The sequence below is a fragment of the Passer domesticus genome, chromosome 2 (genome assembly GCF_036417665.1).
Source record: "Passer domesticus isolate bPasDom1 chromosome 2, bPasDom1.hap1, whole genome shotgun sequence".
Classification (NCBI taxonomy): domain Eukaryota; kingdom Metazoa; phylum Chordata; class Aves; order Passeriformes; family Passeridae; genus Passer; species Passer domesticus.
The window spans coordinates 25,749,884-25,773,299 of record NC_087475.1 but is presented as its reverse complement, the minus strand read 5'-3'; the positions used below and the strand labels follow the sequence as shown (position 1 = coordinate 25,773,299).

The 23,416-nt window shown below is 37.7% G+C and overlaps 1 long non-coding RNA gene across 5 annotated transcripts; it reads right to left on the bottom strand.

The window, feature by feature from the left end:
- Positions 1-217: 217 nt before the first annotated feature.
- Positions 218-23,322, bottom strand: LOC135293538 (uncharacterized). Of its 5 annotated transcripts, none has more exons than XR_010355639.1 (4): positions 22,943-23,322; positions 20,586-20,674; positions 11,462-13,631; positions 218-4,934 (listed from the first exon to the last, which is right to left on the bottom strand). It is a non-coding gene; the product is annotated as an uncharacterized LOC135293538 (long non-coding RNA). The 5 variants fall into 5 exon arrangements; XR_010355642.1 differs by having other exon boundaries at positions 22,951-23,322; XR_010355641.1 differs by having other exon boundaries at positions 22,984-23,322.
- Positions 23,323-23,416: the final 94 nt, after the last annotated feature.

The following is a 23,416-nucleotide window of genomic DNA, read 5'->3' as shown; positions in this document are numbered from 1 at the left end:
GACCTGTGTTGAGGAGAATTTCAGGCTAAACAATCATCATTCTCACTTCTGGTCTTAAAGTGCAGGCATAAAACAGGATTTCTCTTTGGTCACCAAAGATCAGAAAGACTGAAATAGTTATGGTGATTCATATGATTTTCCAGGACAAGAAGTTGCATTCACAAGAATATGCAAGGGAAAAAAAAAAAAAAAAACAAACAACACCAAAAAAATCTCAAATTTTTAACACATCCTGTTTGATAAAGAAAACAGCAACTCAAAATTAACCTCTTGGTGTTAGCAAGACTCTATACGATTTCTTTAGCAGGATGATGTAAGGCAAATAGCATCTTTTTTCCTGTCTCTTCCTCTCAGCTATTTCAAGAGGTTACCTCATCCAGATATCTAATAAAATCACAAAAGCTGAAAAGCATAGTATGCTGAGCTCACTGATGTTCTTAGCAGGGCCTCTTAACAGTTACTCTTACAGTGCCTCCCCTTACCAGTAAGATGAGCTCAATGAAGGGGAATTAATTTCATCATGTGTCTCTGCCAGGAGCAGCTTCTCCTTCCTGTCACGTTCTGGCACTGAAAGGCTCTCCCCAACTGGGGAGTTCACACTGCTCAATACATACAAATTTTGTTCAGGCAGTATGAATTCTGTCCACATTCATTTTACACATACGTGTGTGCAACAGTAGCTCAAAATAATACAGCCACTGCATGATTCTCTTAATTCTGTTGCAGTGTAATTGTCTTCCTCTACTTTAGCAGTGGACAAAGGCATTTTTTGCAAGCAGTTAAAAATAAGTGTATTTGAAGGTTAACCTGCAGCAAATAAATAGTAATTAAACAAAACCTATTTATGTGATCTTAAAAAAATATCCAAGCATTACTACCAATCAAATAAACCTACTGATTTTGTAATTGTTAAAATAAGATTGATAAAGAGAATAATCTTTCTCAAGACTTACTGTAAGTGGTATGACAATACACATTTTAAACTTCCAGATAAGAAACAAGTCTGTTCCACATTGACTTTTCCCTAGCCTTTAGCTAAACATATGGCAGTACTGTTTGCACACATAAAGTAGTGCAAGAAGAAAACATTATTTGCATTTGCACAATCAGGAACAATTTTTGAAAACATAAGAGCCATAGAATCATAGCAAACTCACTGAAAGAACATGTGTGGATGATGTCTTCCTTAAGAATACCCTGTCTTATGTATCACCATGAATTAATTTTATTTAGCTGGAAAGTAGCATGGTATATAGGGTATATATAAACTGTCTTAGATGTCTTTCCTGGCATCAGTGCTGGGCACCAAAATCAGGAACTGAAGAGAAGGCTCAAGCTCAAATGCCAGGCCTGTGGGTCAAACCCCAAGAATAATCATTCCTGCTCTGACTCCAGTCACATGGTGTATTTCCTACTCTCTTTCTTGGTGTTCTCTCCCTCCTCTGTATACACTTTATTTATTCTCTGTGAGTTTGTTTCTCCTTTTCTTTTTTTCATACTGGTAGTAATGTTGAAATATAAGCTTTTCTGCCCAGAGGAATTTGACTACACATGCACATAGAAATTGGTAGTTTGTACTGCCCACACCATTTCTGTAACCAGAGTTCAGACAAACTCAGGATTTTAAGGGATGCAGAATGCTGAAAAGGATCAAATGCAAATGAATGCCATGGCCACTTAAAAACAATTTTAATCTTTTTTTAAAAGAAATTGTATGCTTTGGTTGGCAGAAAAACTTGTTCTTTGGTCTGCTTTTGAAAACTGTCCAGTAAGATTAGCAGAACTATCTTCTGATAGAAAAGTGTGACATCGACCATGTACAAATTTGCCTTGAATTCTCCTTTTTAACAAAAAATAATAGAAGTTTTTATATTTTTCCTTGAGTTTTCAAGTGAAAATACTTTGGCTTTCTCAAATTGTAATCCAGAATCCTGAGAAATTTTTGCAAAAAAAAAATTTTTTTTTCGTAGTAGTCCATACCTTTTAGGGACAAGATTTGCTCAGATGCTTTTTCCAGTTTATCGCTGCTCTTTTATCCCTGATTTTCAGCTGTGTGGTTTCTGCCAGAGATTGGTAACTACAGTCACAGCAGTTCACAGGCCTGGAGAGTCATTCAGGCCATTTCCAAAGTGTAAACCAACTAGAGAAAATAACCCCCAGCCACCTGTTCCAAAGGTAAATGTTAGCTCACGGGTTACAGATTGGGAATCCGTGCTCCAGCATGGACATGGTGAATCAGCACATCCCTCAGCTGCCCTGACCACAGCCCCAGGTCTTGAGCACTTGCAGAGTCTTCATAGCAAGAGTGTGCCAAGTGGCTCCATGCCAGGTCAGCTCCTCTGTGGCACATCCCTGGAACCTGTGCCCAGGAGGGCTGCTACTGGTTATGCCTGAACCTGCCCCAAATTCTTCAAATAAGCAGCAAGGCCAATGTAGGACAGAGGACTGGAGGGTACATTTTCTGTGTAATGAAGCAATGACCAGCCAGAGAAGTGGGAACAGAGACAGCAACTGCAGGTTAAAAAAAGAAAGGTCTTGTGACTACTGTGTGTGGGCTCCACACCCTGACAGGGATGCCCGAGTTTGATTCACCATTGAGGCTCTAGGGTGTCAGCATAAAATAGTATACAATCAACACAATCCAAGCAGGCAACATGTATGTTAAACAAATAGCTGGAAATAATAACAAAAATTTGACAGTGTTCATAGCTGCCTATTTAACAGGTTAGAAACACCATGAAGGACTTCACAAATTGCTGCTCAGATATAGTGGCAGCATTCAGCTGTCTGGGTCACTCAACTGGACATTCAGCACCATCCTTCAAGAGAGTAACATGAACCTGTTACTAAATATGGTCCTAAAGTGTCAGCAATCCAAAAAATGCACTAATCCTTCTGCTACACTTCAAGAGCTTCACATTTGATTGGAAATATTATACAGATAAAAAATAACTGCAAAGTGAAGATGCATAGGCAAGTGGATTATTTGAAACAACACATAAATCAGGACTTTTAGGAAGCTTGCTCTGCCTAGCTTTCATGCAAGCTTTCCAGTCATGTAACATGATGTAAAATAGCACAGAACACAAAGTCTACCATGTAGGGTAGTGACCTTTTTCAAGTGGCATAATAAATTCTATACAACCTTATTATATCCACAGACCTGTTTAGAATTTTTAAACTTATGTATACTTGTATCTTGGTCCTCCAAACAATTCTATTAAGTGCAGCATTTTTGCTTTTCAGGACACTTTTTTTTTTTTTTTTTTAATCTAGCAAGTTAAATTTTCCTAGTTTGCAAAACCTGACAGAAATAATATCAGCACCTCTATGAACTGGCAGAATGTCATCCATCTTTGACCTAGATATAAGACTTAGCAGAACATAGAAAACCCAGCTCCCTGTCAGCAGATTAAGAGTAATAATAAAATATATTTCTCTGGAGGAATGGGAGATAAAGAAACCCATAATCTTCACAAATCTTGCTTCTAATTTTCAATAGAAATGAAAAAAATACTTTAAAAATCATGAGATTTGCTTCAAAATAATGATATCTGCTGTACAAATAAATTTGGGATAATTTATCTGCCGTTGAAATTTTGAGCCTCTAGAGTGTGCTCCAGCCATATTTTCAAGCATTTCCTCAGAAACTGAAATGTGTAGGTATTTTATGTCCAATGAAAGCTGAGATGCATTGACAAAGGTAACAATTCAGAACAGAAAACTGTGATTTCTTAAAGAATCTGAACATTTGAAAAATTATTTTAAAATTAATAAGATTCCATAATTAGAACTACAGTAGAATATTAGAAATATAATAGGAGATAATGAAACTGACAGCAGAAGGCTGGATATGTACATGCATTTCTGAAGAAGGGAAGCAAAATTTCTTCTGGTGCCATGGAACATAAACTCTAGAATTTAGGGGGTAGCTTAGCAAGCCACTTGGGGTACCAGTTCAGTTATCCACTCAATAAGCATTAATACCAACTGCACCAAAGAGAGGCTTTCCACAATATTGAATGCTCCATGCCTTTACAAATTCTGAACTGATTCCTCAAATATAGAGGGTTGGCTTGTAAAAAGTTTCAGATTTGCTTTACAACAATTCATTTTCAGCTGCTTTTATTTGCCTTCCAAGGCTCTTACCACATTATTTTTAACATTTCAAGACACTCCAAAATCTAAGACTAAAAAGTTTGCTTTTATTTAAAAGAAAGTAGGCTTTTAAACAATAATAGAATCACAAAACATCCCACATTGGAAGTGACCTCAAAATATTGCCTGGCCCAACATCACGATGAAAGGGAGCCTTGATGGGATTATCTAGCACCGTGTCCAATGGCATCTTGAAAATCTCCAGTGGTGGGGGTTCCAGCACAGGGGAAGTTGCTCCAGTGAATGATGGGTATCATCGTAAAAAATTTCCTTCTTATACAGAGATGAAACCTCTCCTGGTGCAGTAGTTACTGGAATACTGTGATGATGCCCCCCAGGCCTTCTTTTCTCCAAGGAAAAGAGACCTGACTGCTTCAGTCTTTCCTTGCTGTGCAGGCTCTCCAGCCCTTTGATCATCTTTGTGGTCCTCCTTTGGACTCTGTGTGAGAGGGTTTTCTCTTCTGACGCACCCATCTCAACCACCCAGGCTGGTGTCACTAGCAAACTTGGTGAGGCTGCTTTCAGCACCATCATCCAGCTAAGTTACGAAGATGTTGAATAGTATGGGGTCCTGTTTTCATCCCTGGGGAATTCTACTTGTGGCAGGCTTTCAGCCTGAGTACAAACCATTGATCACTACCCTTTGAGTGCCACCTCTCAGCCAATTTCATACCCATCTCACAGACCACCCGTGCAGCCACTTGCCACTTTGTGCAGGAGAAAGACGAAGGAAAACACATTGAATGCTTTGCTGAAGTCCAACAAAAGGCTGAAAACTTAAGGAAAACACCAAAAGTTATACTAGAACCATGAAGGCTAGCAGCCCTGCATCCTCTAACTCAACCATTTACTTGAGACCAAACTGACATGAGATGGCAGTGCCTGTTGGCTCTATCAAGTCCATGCTAAGTCCCAACTGTTCTGTTCACAAATAAGAAAGCAAAATTCTGTATTACGCATTAGATGTGGAATATAAATCAACCATGCCAATAATCTTCTAATTTTCCCAGCAGTTCTGCAATAAGGATGTAGAATTAACCATGGTAACAGGCATAAATACATTCAATTAATTTTTGTTCATTGACATGACACATTTGCTCACTGAATGCCTGCATGATAATTTGATAAGCTAGAAGTTTTAAGTGGGGAAAAAAGGCAGGGCTCTGCTCCTATATATTCAGACTCAGATGACCAGTTTATTTTCTATGTAGAAGTCATGTACATTTGAATCTAATATTCCATTTTTGCTACTGTCCCCAGTTGAACACATAGCACTTGAGAGTCTCCTTTTCCCATGTCATACACTGGCCAAGCTTCAACTAGAGCAATGAATTCTTTTGCCTTCAATTCGACCTATAGCCCAGTGGCTGAAGCACTCCTACAGGCAATAGATGGACATCAGACTTCTCTGCAGCTTGTGATGTGTGTGTTGTGTTAAAAATCAATAGAGTCCTTCAATTGACCTGGCAAGAGTATGAAGAGCTATCAGGGTAATTTTCCTGTAACTTAAACCTATGAATTTCTCTATTAATGGTGGTAGTATTTATGCTAGATTGGTAAATGAGGACGAAAAGCTCTTCTTTTCTGGCATAACAAAAAAAGAAAGAAATTCAACACACCTTAAAAGCTACGTGGATTCAGATCTAGTAGCAGGTAATTGTTGAATTGTGAAATATGGCTCCATAATCACCTGATTTGTCACTCAGCCCTCACCCAGGTAACACACACACAGATTTATTCTGGAGATTTACTTAAGCACTCACTTCGGTATTCATGTGTACACACTTCATTCTGCAAAGCCACGCTTCCAAGCAGGCTGGAACACAGCCAGATTTCCTCATACAGTAGGGAGAGACAGATTTCCTAAGGGAGAAAAACTACTGTCCAGAATCTGACAAACAGTTCCAGATGCATAAAGCACTTCAAAAGCACACAGGTGCAGCACGTGGGCCAGGAGACGATAATGAACAAAGGACGGTGAAAATATCTTGGCAGAGACACGGCCAGGAAACAAAACCACATGACAGTAGGACTTCAGGGTGCGTGGAAAATTGCTAATAGATTTTTGTACAGAACAAAAAATTAACAGGAACTGACATTGGCCACCATTTTCCTATTCATACCCTGTGCAGGGCTCCATAAGAATAGCAAACACAATGCCTCAGCTATAAACCAGTACACAATAGCCCCATGCCAGGCCTGTGGATCACAGAGAGCCTTTAGCTTCTGCAGTCTCTTGATTAGGTCCCTGATTGGGCCTTTTTCACAGTGCTAACACAAAGACACACTTTTCTACCCAGCGAGTTAGGCTTTGTCCTCCCCTCTCTTACACCTGCCACGTGTGCTTTAAATATTAGAAAGACAAAGACCTTGAAAATACTTCTGAAGCAAGCACCGTAATTCAACTCCATTGTGAATTTCATTATTTAAATAAATTGCTATTACTAAGCAAATCTCATGTTGCTCATGAGATTGTGCACCAGCTAGTAATCACAGTGATTTTTAGCTGAGCTAAAAGAATAGAAAACAGGCTGGTAAATACAAGAAAGCTGGTACTGAGTTCATGGGACACTTCACTCCAGTACAATGTACAAAGAAGTGAAAAAAACCCTATGCTTTTATGAACAAACTAATGAGGAGTGCTACTGAATGCACACTGCTAGTGAGCTCGCTTGGGGATTGACCTTATAATCATCAGCTATAGAAATGTGTATGCAATGAAATAACACATCTATAAAGAACTAAGTTTTTTTAAAAAACCAAAGCATATGATTTTGGCCACTCTAAAAATGAAAGACTTTAAAACATCATGAATTATAACAAAAACTGTAAGGAGGAATCAATGTGAAAGCGGGATGCAATTGAACCCAAAAAGTATTGGGTAAATGACAATGAGACTTGTTATTCCTCAGTCACCAAAACAGACTTGACAGTGAGTGAAAATCATTATTACCTGATAGTTGTGTATTATGACTTTTAAATGAACAATTCTAACAGTCTCTAGACAAGCCTCCATGGGAACGTGCACACACTACCAGTTTTTTAATTGCATTTGGTCTCATTTCTGCATGAACTCCTTAAAGACAAACTTTTGCTATAACAAAGGCAATCTTTAGAATCCTGGATGCTCTGATGGTGAGGAGTGCAGACTGCCTGTTGCCTCTCTTTGTTCTGGTTCATGCTCCAAGGCATGCAAGCACCTGTAACATTCTTCTCAGGGCACAGCAAACAAGTAGCCAGCTCCTTCAATTTCTCATCTGTGTCCCTCACAACAATTCTTTAATACCTGCCTCTGTTTTCTTTCAAAGCTCAAGTCAGTTCTTCCCCTACAATCATGCACAAAACATACAAATTCTGCAGCTGAGTTGCTTTGACTCAGGTAAATGTCCATCAATTTCTCCGTATTATCCAGTAAATTTCTTGTGTTTATCACAGTTTGCTATTCCTTCATCTAGCATGCCAAGCAACTGACTTAAACCTTCTCAATATTTAAGTTCACATGGGTAGGTATTCAACACCTACAAGTAAAGACAAATCACATGTACAGTACAGTCTGTATATTAATGTTTCTAGACACAGGAAAATGTAAGGCAAAAGCCTTGACCTAATTATGTATATCTGTATTAGTTGCAACACACATTTCCTGTCCAGCTACAGTAGCGTAGGTCACTGCCTTTCCCCTGGAAAATTAAGAACAAGTAAGGTTCCTAAGCATGACTATAAGAAGCCACACAAACTTCTCATTGATCCATCAGAAGCCACACAAACTTCTCATTGATCCATCTGACAACTTCTGTATTTTGCGAGATGGTTTTGTGACATCAAAATCATCCCTTATTCTCAAAATTGTTGGAAAACATGACTAAGCCATAAGAAAACAAGTTAGACTTTCTATTAAAACACATGTGAAATTCTGTTCTAAGGCTGCCTAACTTAATTTGAGCAACTATACTACAGATTTTTCCAACTTCAGAACTAATTCTGTGAAACTCAGCTGAACCAGAAACATTGCATTTTGGTCTCTTATTGGTATTCCCAATACAAAGAAGCCACTCTTCTAATATGCTGATTACTTCATGATCTCCCTCTCCCAAACCCTCCTGTAACAATCATCTGCTCTAAACACCGCAGCAGCCATATGTTGATGCAGAATATTCTTTTGTTAAAAAGCTCTCCTTTTCTCCAGACTAGCTGCAGGCACAGAAGTTCAGACTAAAAAAGCTCATTCAACATTTGTTGAGACATAAACTCTCCAACGTATTCCACGTTCGTAGATGGGCTTTTGGCTCTCCACACTTCTCACCATCTGCTGGAGGGCAGGATGCCCACTGATGTTAGCCAGAATCTGTGCCAGTTGCCAAAAGAAAGGGATATACAGTCCTTCAAGTGACATCTGTTTCACCAGAAGCCCTTTTCTCCCTGAACAATGTTTCGCTTTAATCTCAGGCACACTTGTTAAGAACAGCATTAAAAAGACAAACTAATGAAAAAACCTGGAAAGTATTGAAAGGAAAGGGAAACATAATGATGGTCAGCATAAGGGTACATTTCACAGATCTGTGGAGAATTCTTTTAGTATTAAGATGATGGGAATATTGGAAGAAAACTGTAGGTGCTCTGGCTATATGGACAACCTCATGGCAGATGAAGTCACCAAGGGATAAGAGTAACCACAAAGGACTCACTGTAATTTACCCCAATTCAACAGCTGTGGTCTTAAAGAGAACACTGGGGGAAAAGGCACAACTGAAGTTTAATAAGATAATGCCTTTTCACATGTATGAAAGACAGAAAAAAGGACAAGCCATTATGTACCCTTAATCAAATCTTATTGATTCAGTGAGACACATGGCAGCTTGTGTGGGAGAGAAGGGACATCAAATGATGCAGGCTGTCTGTCATCTGCTTGTAGACTTATCAGCACATCTAGAAGTTGAGTCCATAACGCAAACACCATTCAAACCACTAACATTCATGACATTTCTGCAAGAGAACACAAAATCTCTGACAGTTACATCCCAACTAGACTTGAGAAACAAATGGAGTAGAGGACAATTGATGAAGAAAAGAGGGAGATCATTCAGAAGTCATTAACACTTACAGAAAGAGAGAGATGAATATGATACAGTGACTGTTTCTGGAATGGTGAATGAAAGGAGAGGATATAATCCAACAAGATACAAAACTCATCTCAGAGACATATTGACTGCATTCACTGAATCCTTTGTGCATTAAATGCATGCATACATCACATGTAGAAATCTACACCATAGACACCTAAACTGAGTCTGGAGATGATTCCGGCTCTGGGAGCAGGAACTCCTCTTTTCATTCAAGATCAGTTGATGACTTGTCCTGGATGTGTGCTTCATTAGAATATGCAGCTGGGTAAAGGCTAAGGTATGTACCCACACCAAAGAGTCTGGAAATGTTCCTGAGCTTCTCAACACAGAATAATGATATAACCTCTTTTCCATCCAACAATTTGAGTCCATTGATGACATTGATAAAAGTCATCTCTCCCATTCCCCCAAGATTTCTGTTCTGTTGCATCTGTGTCTCAGTTGTAAAACTGAAGTACTACTGTTGGCAGAACAGTTTAAGTTTTAATTTAGTTTAGTTTTCAGGTAGCCCAAAAATTATTTGGGCTTACCTTAATATGCTTGGCTGCAAATTAAAGAAATTCAGCAGCTGCTACATTGAACAGCTGAACTATCTTTGCACTGAGGGTGTAAAGCCCCATGTCATGGGATGGAAAGGACAGCTGGGAGCAGGAAGTGTCACAGCCATCACTAGATGAGCCTCACCATTTGTGATTCAGTACCCTCACTGCTCCTATTCTTAACACACTGCTCTTACAAATATGTAGTTCTGAACAACAGGCTTTCCCATTTACATTCCCAGCAGTATGTCATCTGTATAATAGTAACTGTAGAGTCTAGGTGACACTAGAACACCTATATTGTGCAAGAATTACATCAGTATTAGAAAAAAAAATATAAAGCATCATAGGAATTCTTGACAGTTAAGGGTTCTTTCCCACAATATAAGACACAGGGAAAAACTGAGTTACTTTCAGTTAAACTGCCTGGCAGTAAAACCATGGAAAATCTGAATAAAATTGAGGTAATGCTTCTAAGAAATAGCTAAGTAAGTCCCAAATCTAAACTGCTGGATTAAACTCAACTAATGGAACCTATTACATAAGACCTACCCTGACAGAGCTTTTTAGCATTTGGTCAGAAAAGTCCAAAGGGGTGGCTAGAGGTGAGAAATATAAAGTCAGCAGGGAAAAAATAATTTTCCTTCTGATTCTCATTTTCAGAAGACATCCTATCTGTTTGAGACTCCAGCATTGCGCCCATTACCAAACTGTCTGTTAGCTACATCTCTCTTTAAAAGCTCTGCTCCTAAATTCACTATAGGCCTGATCAGCAACCATCCTTATAATTCCCCAGTGAATTTACAGACTCATACTCCTATTTTAGTTAAGTTTTTTATCAAAACTGAAAATTTTAAATATACTTTCTTTTCATCACTAGCACTACACATTTTGAAAAGTATGCAGACTCCCAGATAAAGTTCCAAATATATGTGGTATGTACTACATGCATAACTTTAATTTCCAAGGTCACACATCTCAGCACATCTAGTGCTAGAATATTTAAAGTCTAAAATAGCCTAGAATATTTAAAACCATAAACAGTGGCAAGCATCCTCTTTTTTTCTTCTTCTTCTTTTAGTCAAAACTGAAGGTAGAACAGATATTGACAATGAATCATAAAGGTCTTGGTCTTTGGTCAAGGCTAAAACAGAGTGGCAGGGCAGTGATTTTCATCACTGTGGTCCTGCTGCTGCCCTTACCATGTCTTGTTCTACAAGGGGTGAACTTGATTCCTCAGTCTAGTACCATCAAAAACCTTATACACTTGTTCTACAAACTGATTTAGATGGAGCACTACAACATTTAACCTTGGATGTCTTCATACCCAAACAGGTGCCTTGGCTCCTGTATAGTGCAGTTTTGAATGGAGGGCTAACCATGTCAGAATGAGCACCTTAAAACAGCAGCTTTGCTCCTTGCCTTCCCCTGAGAATGGGTATGGATCCAGTATGCTGAATTTGCCCCAGTGAGCCAGGGGTGATGCTGGGGCAAAGGGCATCACATATCTCATGATGTGTGTACCTCTCAAACTGATGGGCCTTAACCTAGGCTGTAGTGAAGTGAGTGCTAGTAATTAGTCACCTACATTGCTCCCTTCTAAAGGCTGCAGAAACACTTTTGGAAGAGGCAAAAACATACCAGTGCTTTGTCCTTTGGAAAATAGATATCACCTGGTGTGAGAGCAGGAATCCACAAGCTCAAGTTCACATGCTGAAAAAAAAATCAGAAAATCAGAAAAATAGATTTGCACTATTTTTAATAGTGAAAAGTACCCCTGCTTGATTCTGACATACAGGTGAACAAGTAATTGTTTAGGTTATGATTTATGTAACTTGAATGCAAACGATACATTGCATTAAGCTAAGAAAATACATTAATAAATGTGTGAAATGTGTGGAAAAAAATCATGTCATGATACACATACAGAAAGCAAAGAACAATTGTTCTGCATAACTATGTATCGCAACAGCCTAGAATTATTTCAATTCGAATTTGCTTATAGCACCAAATGTTGGGGTTATTTGAGCCAAATGGCTCTTATCCACACACAGGGCTTTATTTTCCTACAATTTCATTGAGGAAAAAAAACCCAAAGCATTTTTCAAAAGTTTTATAGCTTGTACTTTTGGGGTTTTGTCTGGCTTGTTTGGTTTTTTATTCCAGTGGTTATATGCCTTTTGATATGAATATATTCCAGTTTTAGTATCAAAGATGTTTACATGGGTGATGTATTATAGAAACTTGTAAGCTTTTGTTTATGTATTTCTGTTTCTGTGTCCTTGGTGGTAGCTCAGGACTTTACATATATTATACTAAACCTCACAAACCTTGTGGAACAATGGAATTCCCAGCAGAGCTCCCAGATTATTTTTGCAATGAATATGGACCTAGGTGCAGATTCACTGTAGGTTTTAAGGAGGTAACTGCTATTTAAAGAGGGTTTCAGCTGCTACAAATGTGAGAAAGAGTCTTTGTAGGTCTGGACCAGTATGTCTGGGACAACATAAGAAACCTCAAGTAGCGGATGAACCAAACCCACTCTACCGTAATGCAGGCTGGTATCCAAACTGCTGATATTCCTCAGCTTCTCAAATGCTTGAAAGTCAAGGTGGATTGCAAGTTTGGCCATTAATTTAATTAGCAGACAATTATTCCCCAAGCAGGGAGAAAATTATGTGTGTTTCAAAAAAAGATAACACATTTTAGACATGGTACTATCCATCATGTCAAAACCTGGTATGGCTAAATATCTTCAGCACCAACTTTTATGCCAATGTGTGATATCAGACAGCCTCTCATGTCCTGTCTGGTTGCTTAAAATAACACATTGCCATTCCTTTGGGGTTACACCACTACTTTATGTTGATATAAATAATGGCTGTGGTTTAAGCTTCCTTGTAAGATGCTTCATACAACTTCCTAGGTCTAATTTCAGAAACATCTTCAGAATGGCAACACCATGACTAAACAAGATATATCTTTTCTCCCTGAAATGTCTGTACCTGTCAGAAAGATTGGTCAATAAAAAGAATATCTGCATGTTAGGATATTTTGATACAAGAATGTTGCCACTATGGCCAGCTAGACAGCATCTGGATAGAATAAAAACGACTCCATGGAGAGGCTTCCAGGCTGCCATGTTGGTTTGCTCTGCCTAAAGCTTTTGCTTTCAGGCCAGCATTTACTCTTGGTAATTCCTGCTGAGAACTGTGTTATTTCAGAAAGTATTCTGATACACCCAGCAGACCAAGGAAAACATACTGAAGCTGCACATAAGGCAAGGTCTTCACAGTCATTTGCTACAGCTGCATTTGGTCCATAATAATTTCTTCAGTCCAGCCAAATAGTTATCACTAGCACAGATTTATACAGTAAAATCACCAATCTAATTAATAAAGTTAACAGTTCAAAGCTGTTCTGTAATTTGGTGAGTTCAGTGCAAATTAGCGTGATTCCAACCAGATCAGAACCTGGACTTAGATATTGCAGAAGAGATGGCACTGCTGAAAGACTGCAACAACCAAGGGCGTGCAATGGGGTGTCTGCAAGAGCCAAGGGTGTGCAATAGGGTGTTAGCAGCATTTAGCTGATTTAAATGAGGTGTAGCATACAGTGTATATATAAATACAGTATATTTATCAATATTAAAGTTTTATAAAAAGCACGAAATATTCAATTGTTATAATATAATAGCAAAGTAAATGACAAAAAGAGACAACACTCATCTGAAGGAGAATTCACAGGAAATATCACTGATTAACTTCCACTGGACCCTCACACTGGAGATTCAGTACCATGTACATGATATCTGTAAACATTCAGAGCACAGATAAAGCTCATTTTCCTCCAAATATGTTTGAAATGTCTTTCTGTGTCAAAAGTATTTTATTTTTAGCAAATCAGAAGTTTACTATTGAAGCAAAAGATTTCAATCAAGTAAATTACACATTCATTTAATATGTCAAGGTGCAAAGAGAAGCAGGGAGACAAATAGTTTCATTTTTGGATGAATTTCCAAATTGTGGCATTACAACATTCTCTTCATTCTCTTCCAGATTCTGCCATTTAATTATTTCACAAAACAGTTTAAAAATGCTTTCCTTACTGCTTTGAATAACACAATTTCTGATTGCCAACTCAGCCTAATCCTAGTTAACAGAAACAAAAAAAAATCTGGACAAAGGTAACTCTAAGGCTGGTCTGCTAAAAGCTTCCATAAACAGTGGATGGCAGTGATTTATTCCTAGGGAAAATCTTACTCAACTTCTTGTTTATTAATATGGAAGTGCTGACCTAAGAAACGTATCTATGACTACTAAATTCACTTAGCAACAAGAAACTTCCGGAAGCTGAATCCAGGTAATTCTAATCAACTTTGATCAGTTCTGTTAAATGAGTATATGCTGATACTTTTCAACAGCTTTCATAGAGTTTAGCACTTGGAGGGAATGCAATACTTTACAAAGGTACTCACTTCCAAGCAGTCCATTTTTGCATTTGATCCTCTTTTAACTTTTTTACATTCCACATTTCTTAAAAATGTGTGTTTATTCTCCTCTAAATATGCTACAATTGCCAAATTTCTGGATTTTTATATGCCTTTCCATAAAAAAGTTCCACAACTGCATCTGTCTTGGATCTATAAATCTGTGGTTTCAGTTTCACCAAAGTAAATACATGTTTTTGTGGAAACATAGGAAAAATAAGTTTTTGCTCCCAGTGCCACCCAAATATGTAGAGAACAAGCTGTGGTTCTAGGTAACTGTTAGACGTCTTTAGCGAGGCACAGACTCAGTTTTTGAAAGGAGACTTTCTGCATCCTAACAGCTACAGAAATTAGGCAGGTTAACCAATATTATTTTAAATTGTTAGTCTAATGTGTTACCTTCCAGAATCCTGTACATTGAAAGACTTATAGCCGTAGATTATTTGTGTGAAAAATAATCCCATATATATATTGTTTCTCTTATTCCAGCACTCAGAATAATCATCACTGTCACACCAGCAACATTTTTGGAGGGAAGATATTATAACTCATTTGCTTTTAACCTATTTCCAAGAAATAGGTCCTACATGTTTCATTCCAGATATTCTATCTCCTTTACTAGATGCAAGATAGAGAGCAGTAATTAAAATAGAAAGTAAAGATCTATGATTTCTCCTGAAAATTATTGTTGCTCACAGTAGAGCAAACACAATCTTACTGATAGATTATGTCCAAATTCTACAAGGCATATCTGTCATTTCCCTACTTATGTTCTCTCCAACTGTGGTGCTTCATTCCATTAAGTAATTTTCTCAAACAGTGAGATGTCTTTTGACTGTTTGATCTTATTTAGGATGACACTGAAAACGATTTTTCCATCTCAAGGAAAATACAAATTTTTTAAGTCTTCTTTTTAACTGAGGAGGAAAAGTAAAGATATCAGCAAGATATTTTTAAAAATGAAAAGAAATTTAAGCATCTTATTTAACAGCTTAAAAACATTCCAATTTTAGTATGAAGTTTTGAACTATTTCAGTAATGTTTTTAAAACCAGATTTTAATTTCAAAAATGTTATACTTAATAAAGAAAACATATTCTGAAGGAGCCCATTCATATTTTCAGTAAAAAAAGCAATCGGTATTCCCTGATTGAAAATTTTATCAGGTCTAATTTTAATCCAATGTCTCAAATACTTTCCCAAAATATATTTTTACAATGCCTTTCCAATCCAGATGTAGTAAAAACTATTCCTAATCCTGTCTCTCCTAGATCTCAAAGTCTACCTTCCAGTTCAGCAGGAACAAATATTAGTCTCATTTCAAATCCCAGTTGCAGATTTGCATTTTCCTAGAACAATCTTTTCTTCAACACAATAAACCTCAAATGGCACATTCTAAAGTAAGTCTTATCTGTTAGTTGGTGTGTGTGCACAAATTCACCAGAAATATAGATTCCATGCATTTTTGCCCTCAATCAATTTCAAAAAGCAATGAAATAAAATCTGTAACATTTTTCTGTATTCTCAGCAAGTTATGGTGATCCTTGGCCTGGATATTACATTTAGTTACTAAAAACTGCAGTAGGCAGATGGCTACCCAAGCTGAATCATACATAACTTTACCCAAAGTTATTAAGGAAATTGAACATGAAACATTATGGCTGAAGCTTCTGTTTATATGGTCTAACTAAGGTAATTTGGTGGGAATTTTTTTAAAATATATTTAAATAAATTGATACAAGCCTCAGTGAGCTAATCAACATAAAATAAATTTGTTTATCTACTCAGGATTTTGTGGATTTATCAAACTCTAAAACTGGTAAGTGTTATTGTGTATCAGCAAAGAGGTGAAGAAATCTGACTGCTGTGTCATCTAAATGTTAGCTCCTCAAGACGAGTTAAAAGTCCAGGAGCAAAGGGTAGGAATGCCTTGTGCCTCGAATGCCCAGAGTTCCTAGTGAGCGCATTTCAATGAAGATTACGTATCTATAGATAGATATAGATACATACATATATATAAATATAGATACAGATATAGATCACTTAGCACAACAAACAGTTCCTCTAAGAGTTGTATTTCAGAGGACATGCTGTTGATTGTTCGTTTAAAGCAAAATTTAGAGTGCAGATTACTGTGTTTGTCTGAACAGAGCTCAGAGGACTAGCAATTACTGGGATGAACTGACTAGAGTGAAATCAGACTGAACACATCTAGTTTAATCCTGTATGAACAGACAGATGTGCTATTTTAATTTGGAAGATTTGGTAGAACTGGGACCTGATAGAAAAAATTCTCTGGGTAAAAACATTTCTAAAGCCAAATGCTATTTGGAAGGTTACATTTCCAAACAACAGAAGAAAAATCATCACAGAGGTGTAGAAACATGTTTCACTTCAGCTTTTCAAGGCAATTTCCAGCAACATTTTATTTGCAAAGGAGACAACCACAAGATGGCTCCTTTCATATGATGCAAGCTGAAATAGAAACCATTTCTGATAACACAGGCTGTTTAGATTTTTTTCAATCCCTCTCCTGAAACACCAGGCACCAATGCCCAATGAAGATGTGGTGCCACAATTGCTTTGTTAAATCACGGTTTGGGGAGGAGCACAATCTTTTTGAGAAGTAAGAACTAAATCCCTCAAATACAAGCATCCGATCTCACTGCATAGGATGCAGGTTTCAAGAACACTCGCTAGGCTCAGAGACAGATGTTTCACACTCTTCACCTTCCTCTGGATTTTTGTTTCCTCTCTTTGTAAGTAGAAATGGCATTTTCACTTTTATTAAATACTTTCCCATGTGAAGGTTTCTAGATTATTACACAATTAACCCATCCAGTTTTCCAGATAGCAGTTACTTACTGAATCCAAGCAATCAGCAAGTGAAATTTTTATTCACCCTAAATTTTAACTTTTTTTTTTCCCTTTATTTTTTACAGTCAGGACACAATTTGAACATGAGGACATTGAAGAACCTTCTTGTTTCTGTGGTTCAGGTTCAATATAAATGGAAATGGTTTGGTATTGATTTCTTATAGTACTGTTTTTAACCACAATACTGGTATTTTGCCACTCAAGAATTGTTAATTTTCAGTTAAAATTTGTAAAAAGTGTGGGAAAAAGAAAGGTAGTTTGTCAAAAAACAAGAACTATAATTAACTACCTTATCTTTTAGGGACTAGACCTCTCAGCTGAGTGCAGCCCAGATGATTCACATACATGAAGAGAAGAGCAGAGTTGCACAGAGGCAGAATTGACAAAGCCTTATGATGAAAAAGGTCACTCTTCCCAGGCTCATAAAAGATGGCAGCTTTACAACTGTAGTGCAACAAATCTGTTTTTATTTATTACCCACGAAATCACATCGTTTCCTAAGCAGCAAAGTTTTTAAAAAAGGCTTCTTTACGCATGAGTAAATATTTTCCCAATGAACTCTTGGTTTGTCTTGCAACCCAACCCTGGTTTATTTAACAGTGAGATTGCTTTCTCCAGGGAAGGCAGTCAGAAATGGGGGATGGGAAAGGGAGAAATTGGCTCTGTCTACAGGGCACAGCTGCTCTTTGCTACTAGCCTCCAACAGAGTAATACATCAGTAATTATTTGAAAGTCAGACAGATTCCCTGCTTTTCTTGCCAGACAAAACTCTGAGAACTGAGGAGTGGAAAGGAGGATAAAGGATTTTCAGTTTACTGTTTTTCCACTCATGACTTTTTTTTCCATGTTAGCAGCTACTGCTGCTATTAATTTTCTGATCTTTGTACCTCCAGAGGCCTCACATACTCTGCACACTCAGTTTTAGCATTTGAACACCAATGTTTCTAAGTTTATGAAATCAGCTTTTACAAAATGTTTCAGCTCTTTTACCCAATAACTTCCATCTGAAAAAAAAAAGGGTTTATTTCCGATGCTGTTTTAGGAGTGATTTAAATAGAACACTTGGTCTTTGCTGAAGAAAGGTGAAGACAGCTAAAAATCTAGATAAGAACAACATACTTCAAGTGGTGCATCACTCAGCTGTGGTTTAATTTAACCAAAAATAGGAAGTAAATCTAATCTTTGAACTACTCCCTGAAAATTATGAGTCAGTCTCTATTTACATTAGAAAAATGATGCAAAGTTCCCACCATTGCTAAAAAAAAATCATGGCATCTAAAGAAATGTCACATTTTCATTACAGTTCACTGAGAAAAAAAAAGGAAAAAAAGAAATAAAAAAGAAAAAGAAAGAAAAAAGAAAGATGAATAACATCTTAATAAGTTTGTCCTTTTGGAAAATCACCCTCAAAGACAGGAAAACAGAATGAACAATGACCCACAGACCCAGAACCACATTCAGGCATAATGCAGGATGTAAACAGCGACTGTGTGACAACCTCCTTCAAAGACAAGAGGTTTAATGAGACTCAGGACCAGACAAAATTTGAGGAACTTCTTATGTGACTGGGCACATCAATTTACATGACATTTGTGGAGAAGTGTTAGCCTAAGAAGCCTTCAGGCTCCCAAGATATCTACCAGCTCTGTGCAGGCACAGCAGAGAACTTGTGTAAACTTATCTGTTCTGCAGCAGCAGCTGGCAGCAGAGACAAATATTCTTGGGCATCTCAAATGGCACTAGAAATGTATGTATGGGCAACTAAATAAAGCCCTAAGTGTTAACCAGTGCAAACTTTCTACAGCAAGAATGGAGGAATTTGAATGAATTTTGGTTTTGATTGAATTCTAGAATACATTTTACAAAAAAAACCCCCCAAAACTAAAAAACAACAACAACAAAAAAAAAACAACAGAATCCTGACTTTGTCCAGTACAAGTTATTATAAAATGCTCCATATTCAACCTGTCTGAAAAAAAATCCAAGCAAATATAATTTATTTGTATCACAGTGGCACAGAGAAGACAAGTACACTACAGCTAAGTAACACAGCAAATCCTTTTCCACAAACCACATGTTTAAAAACGACATGTTTACTTTTAAAATATACACTTGTTAGACTAGTTAATATTCAAGAAGCCTTCATTTATAGACCATTTTATTTCTGTGCCATTAGCCAAAAGAGAACATAAAAGCAAACTTCTCTAAAATAGAGCAAATCTCTTCTTCCACTCCACTTTGCCTACAAGCTCCTCTGTGTGTTCTGCTGTTTGAAATTTAATTCTGTTAAACGCCCCAACAAAACATGAAGTCTTCCTCCTTGATCTGACAGAAACAGAAACAGAAACAAAGCTTCTCACTTCCCTTAAAAGACCAAGAATAGAACTGAGGATGAAATTAATGCAAATAGGACTGCAAATAACTACTTTTTTTTCAAATATACAAAAATGTGTTCTACTAAGTTTAACAGGTGAACTCTCTGAGTAATTAAAAAAACCAAGAATGTATTTTTTAAAATAAATAATACTGTAAGCATTTACAATACTAATTACTGCATTCCAATAAAGACTTCAGTTTAAAAAACATATTAAACATAAAAACAGAAAATGCAAAGAACCTGAAATGTTACGTATTACTGCGCCCCTTTTTCATAAAAGTTTGTAAATCACAGTTTAACCCATGACTCTCAATTTCTTCAATTATGCCATGTGCAAAGAGACCATAATAGCAGGTAAAGGAAACCAGATCTATCATCTAGAAAGAGGTTAGAATCACAAAACAGATTTATATTTTATGTATCTGATCTTTTCTGCATAAACACTGTTGAAAATCTCTTTAAGATGTGTCTCGTTCTGTACAGAATTAAGCTACGATATGATAGAGAAGTATAAAATAATAAATTATAATGTAATTGAAACGAAATGTTAAAAACTCCAGAATTTCCATGTCCTCAGTTTCACAAGATATGACAGTAATTAAAGATTTTACTTCTATTAAATTTAATTAACTTATGAAGTCAGTTGCCAAAATATTTTAAGGAGGTCAAAGGAAATGCAGAATATCAAAACATATACATTTTTACATCTATCTGGATAATGATTCACATTTCAAAAAATAGAGAGACAAATGTGATTTCACAAGTCATATGCCAGCTACAGACTGATTAAGGAATCAGTCTCATACAGAGAGCACTGTGCTGTGCTATTTTGGAACTTTTGGTGTAGATCACTAGCATGGAAATAAAAAAGTTTGACCTCATAACAAAGAATCTAGTCACAAAACAAGATATACCAGAGTTCATTTCCACATGCCAAATTCCTGCATGGCATTGTTAAATCCTCTTCCCCTCCCTGCATTCTCCTTCCACCCCTCCAAAAGAAATGCAGTGGTAGTTGTCTACCTTGTAGAATCACTAGCAGGTAAATGAAGTCACTGTCCATAAGGAAACTAGCCAGGCTGCCTTTGTCTGGTGTGGCAGTTTCCATATCCCTGTATGACATAAAAAACAAATCTTGAATATTAATCTTCTCAAGGCCAGGGATCTTTTTGTTCCTCTTCACTATAACCCAAGTTCTTTACATTTGTTGCCTTTTATGATAGTTATAAACAATATGTGAACAACTATGTCAGTGCTTATACACTACACTATAAAAAACATTGCTTTTTCAACCTGGGAAACCATGTTCTTTAATACCAAACATTTTGGTAAGGTCCATTCTATGACATAAGTGTGGTATAGGTTGGGGTTTTGGTTTTGTTTTGGTTTTGCTTTTTCCTTGTTTGTTTTTTGGGTTTTGTGTGGTTTGGTTTTTTTCTTTTTTTTCTTTCAATTGCTCCATCATATAGGATCTGCATTAGTTAATCCCCAAACCATGCAGTAAATAAAAGTGTTGGCATCTGCCTAGCTGCACATGGGAAAAAAAAATCCCCATAACCCAGGATGAGAAGTGCATAGAGGATGATGAACTTTCAGAGCTTTGAAAACCAAGGCCAGGTCCAACATAAAATGATCCAATAAAATGCTTGTTTTTGTAAGGATAAGGGACTGAACTGAAAGTTGCTGTAGCTGAAAGTACTCCCTCCCCTGGCCAAAGCATTTCACTTGCCCGTGCTTCAGTGTCACCACCTATAAAAGGGCTGATCTGCAATCCATCCTCCTCTGCACATTGTTCTGAGATCTATAACTTGGCAGCACTCTAGAAGCTGAAGCAATACTTTATTTTGGTGAATATATAATAATATGTAGGGGATACAAATATTAGCTGCAGTAATGCCTCACATTGAAATGCCTCGTCTGTATATGCATATCACAGTGTTATATTTTTTACTTCAAAGCACTTTGATTAATTGAGCTTCTTACCACCACTCAGAACAGGATTTTATTATTCCCATTTTGCAGATTAAAAAAAAAAATTAAATAAGCCTTTACAATTCAAATAAATACAGCTAAGGTTAAAACAAAGTTTCTGAAAGCGAGATTTCCATCTTCATATTCTGACTTGACACAGCTATAAAAATATAGCCACATTTCAAGTTAATTATTTTTATTAATTTAGAGTTAAATATCTTGATACCACACTTGTGCTTCGAGTCCTAAATACAGAGAGATGTATGTTACTATGTGCAGATCAAAACAAAGCTTTGAGAACACACAAAAAAAAGGTGTTTCATTTTGCTATGATTTCTACCGTCTAAATCCATGGTTTGTAGCTCAGGCCATCCCTGTGATATTTTAAGGAAAATCTTAAGCCAAATCTCCAGTTTGCTGCTGTTGCAACAGCTTTCTGGAAAGAACCTTCTCTACATGAGAGCAGTACATTCCAACCAAACACCCACTCTTTGTCAGTGCCTTTCCATAATGCATGAATTCCTTAATCACCTACTTGAAGGCTAAAAAAAGGTGTATGCTGACTGTCCAATTCCTTTCCTAAGATTTTACATATGTACAAAGAGAGTATTTGCCATGGGATGCATATGTCAGAGGGGTGTTTTGTGCTGGGCTATAAGCCAAGGTGCAGTTCTTTCTGTGTGCAGGTGATTTTCTTTGTGCTGGAACCTTATCTCTGAGCACTGGATACTGTACACACACATCTTTATACATGCCAAAACGAAAAGAAGCCAAATAAATGTGAGGAATGCCTACAGAATCACAATTTGTGAGAAGTCAGAAGTCCTATATTAAGAAAAAGATATTTCACAGCATCTTAATGATCAGTTTAGACTGATTTTAAATAAAAGCTTTTTAAATGCCTGGGTCTCTTGACACTTTTAATAGAAGTTTATTTGTTCCTTCTTTGCCTCAGAATATAACTCCTGGCTTGCATTGCTTGATAATGTATACTGAGCAAGGAATACTCTTTGACACCCAGAGAAGTTGTGGAAGCCCCTGGAAGTGTTCAAGGGCAGGTTGGATGGAGATCTCAGCAACCTGGTCTAGTGGAAGGTGTCCCTGACCATGGCAGGGGGGTTGGATGTCCCTTCCAACTGAAGCCATTCTATGCTTCTGTGATTCCATGATTTTCAGCAACAGGTGAATGCACTTACATTTAAACAATTATACTCTTCATTGCCATCAATTAAATTTTACTGGTGTCAGAAAAAGACCTTCACAAATACTTCGGACAGAAAACAAATAGGAGCAACCGACAGAAGCTCCTTAAAATTTCTGTGGAGCCACAACTCAAGTAATGGCTTGAGACTGGTTGCTGGTTTAAACAATTTAAAATCAGGCATTGCCATTTTAACCAGACACCTGACAGGGTTACCCTTTGGTTTGCAACCCACTGAGCAGGACAAACCCACAGTGATATGCGAGTGCTGAAGCTGCCCTAACAGCACGTCCGTGGTGTACGGGAACAAACCACGACAGGCGCTGCCCCGCGGCTCAGCCCGTGCCGGCACCATTCCCCAAGGATACAAAGCGCTCCGCCCGCCCGGCCGCCTCGGACAAAGGAAAACCCGGCAGCGGGAGAGGAGAGCGGAACGGAGAAAGGGGAGGGACAGAATGAGGGAGAAGGGGAGAAAGAGGGAGAGGGAACGAGAAGGAGGGACAGGACGAAAGGGTGAGGGAAGGGAAGGGAGAGCGGGAGGGGGGGAGGAAAGGCGCAGAGACGCGGCGAGGGAAGGAGGGAGAGGCGAACCCGGAGCGGGAGGCGGAAAGAGCACGAACGGGAAGGGAAAGGAGGGAAAGGAGGGAGGGAGGGGAAGGGAAGGGAAAGGAGGAAGGGCAGG